Source organism: Ammodytes marinus, assembly GCF_949987685.1.
Source record: "Ammodytes marinus genome assembly, chromosome: 12".
NCBI lineage: Eukaryota > Metazoa > Chordata > Actinopteri > Uranoscopiformes > Ammodytidae > Ammodytes > Ammodytes marinus.
Window position 1 is genome coordinate 30339243 of NC_137216.1, and position 2500 is coordinate 30341742.

At 37.5% G+C, this 2500-nt stretch overlaps 1 protein-coding gene across 1 annotated transcript in view; it reads right to left on the reverse strand.

Moving 5' to 3' along the window:
• Positions 1 to 2166: 2166 nt before the first annotated feature.
• Positions 2167 to 2500, reverse strand: part of LOC307258611 (SH3 domain-binding protein 4) — a 71854-nt gene continuing 71520 nt past the window's right edge. Inside the window, exon 5 of the mRNA XM_080038234.1 lies at positions 2167 to 2500. This exon is cut by the window's right edge and continues 1403 nt beyond it. The gene's annotated coding sequence lies outside the window, so the exon portion shown is untranslated.

The following is a 2500-nucleotide window of genomic DNA, read 5'->3' on the forward strand; positions in this document are numbered from 1 at the left end:
TATATACATACTAAAAGCCCTACTAACGTCCTCCCCCCTACATACTAAACATATATACTATATACTAAATGCCCTACTAATGTCCCCCTACATACTAAACATATATACTATATACTAAAAGCTCTACTAAGGTCCTCCCTCCTACATACTCAACATATATACTCCATACTGTCTACTTAACCATCCATTGAGTATGTGAGGTTCGTCGGACCGTTTAGACTAAAGTATAAAGAGGCAATAAAGAATTTAAAAAAAAACTTCTGTGTCGTTTGAAAAGCTGCAATGCATTGTGGGGCGGTTGAGTAGGAAAAGTAACCTATCGATCCATACATAAAATCTTCCCGTAAGTAAGTACTCATCTGGGCATTTCTCGCCTACACAAACTTGCATACACAACCACAACATACTCAAATTGATGTCAAAATTTGTATGAGTAGGACGTTAGTAGGGCTTTTAGTATGAGTAGGAATTTAGTAGGGCTTTTAGTATGAGTAGGACGTTGGTAGGGCCTTTAGTATGAGTAGGACGTTAGTACGGCTTTAGTATGAGTAGGACATTAGTAGGGCTTTTAGTATGAGTAGGAATTTAGTAGGGCTTTTAGTATGAGTAGGACGTTAGTAGGGCTTTTAGTATGAGTAGGACGATAGTAGGGCTTTTAGTATGAGTAGGATGTTAGTCTGAGTAGGGCTTTTAGTATGAGTAGGACGTTAGTAGGGCTTTTAGTATGAGTAGGACGTTAGTAGGCCTTTTCCAACACAACCATAATAACCAGAAGCTTTGACAGACAGTGTCACTACAAAATAACAGTGGTTTTTCAAAATAAGACAAATTCATGTGTGTAGAGTGGTCCACTTTTGGCAAACTTTGGTTAAAGTCCATCGGATATATACAAACACAGACAGAGGAGCTAAGAAAATGGCAATAGTTTGGTTGTTATAAGTGTTATAAGGCTGAAAATAATAATAATCAGAAGGCTACTGATCATTTACACACATTTGAATAATTCTGCGTACTCTGCACACATCTCTCTTTTTATATATTTTTTTGATTGTATTTTCGTTTCATTAATTTTTAACTACCGGTAAGTTGTTTTGGCAAAAGTTTTCAAAATAAAAAAATTATACTAAAGGTGTAGTCAGTGATTCTGGAGAACGCTTGTTGTCAAAAATCACTTTTTTTTTAACAAAATCAGTGAATATCTCCTCATGATCCACTACAACTTGTTTGTACTGTGTGTTCACTGAAAAATAGCCTAGGCTCTGTAAACGGGCATACTGCTAGATACGGTGGCCCCCCTTTGTTTACCTACCAGTTAACACTGACTCCACCCCTGCGTTCCGAATTGCATACTCTTTCTTTTTTCTATTCTATATATTACATCTGACCATAAAAATAATCTAGTTAGGATGCAGTAGGCATACTATTGGGACATACTTTTACTCTCTTATTTCATCATAACATTGCTCCTTGATCTTGCCTCTTGCTTTTATATCCGTCTCATCCCCGTTTGTTTTCATATGGAGGCTTCGTCGATGTGACGTCACTTCACGTGCGCACTGGATTGTGGGTCAGAATCGCCCCAAATAGCATGCTGTTTTCAACACTAACAATCTTGGCCGCATGAAGTAGGACATCCGGGTACTTCTAACCATCCTAAATCTGGCCACAAGAATCGGGACATCCTAAATCTTTTTTTCTACCATACTAGATGGTAGAAAGTATGCGATTCGGAACACAGGGAACCTTTAAATGATACAGTTTTCTTCATTGGTATGTGTTCAACAATACAGACGGACATCAGAATCAGAATATTTGGATTTCTGACATTTGAAGGACCAGAGAGAAAGAGTGAAAGATACCCTGAAAGAAAGTGATTTTTCTCTTAAAGGTGTAGACAGTGATTCTGGAGAACGCTTGTTGTTAAAATCACTTTTTTGTACAAAATCAGTGAATATCTCCTCATGATCCACTACCTGTCTGTACTGTACTGAAAAAAAATCCAGTGTTAAACCACAGCCTAGGCTCTGTAAACTGGTGTGTAAACAAAGGGGTCAGAGCAGTAAGGTGAGAAGATATTCACTGATTTTGACAAAAAAAAAAAAAAAAAAAAGTGATTTTGACAACAAGCGTTCTCCAGAATCACTGACTTCACCTTTAAATGCACAAATAAATAGAGACAGATTTGACCCAAGTGAAAGGCTGACTGTAAATGTAACAAGTTTACAATATTTAAAAGTGTAGATTCTTGAAAAAGTGTCTTGGGTCTTGGATTCCACAGTTCTTAACCAAAAGGGATTAAAGTGTTTTTTAAGCTTTTACAAAATGCTGTGCCATATAATAAGGATACAAAAATACAACGCTATGCAAGACAGGGGGCTATGAAAAGAGTATTTTAGGAGAATACTGCCGGGTCACGTTTGGTTTGGCTGGCGGATGCGATGGCAGAGCGACAGCAGCAGTGGCATTCGCACTGTCACAATGAAAAAGTTAGAAAAACTAA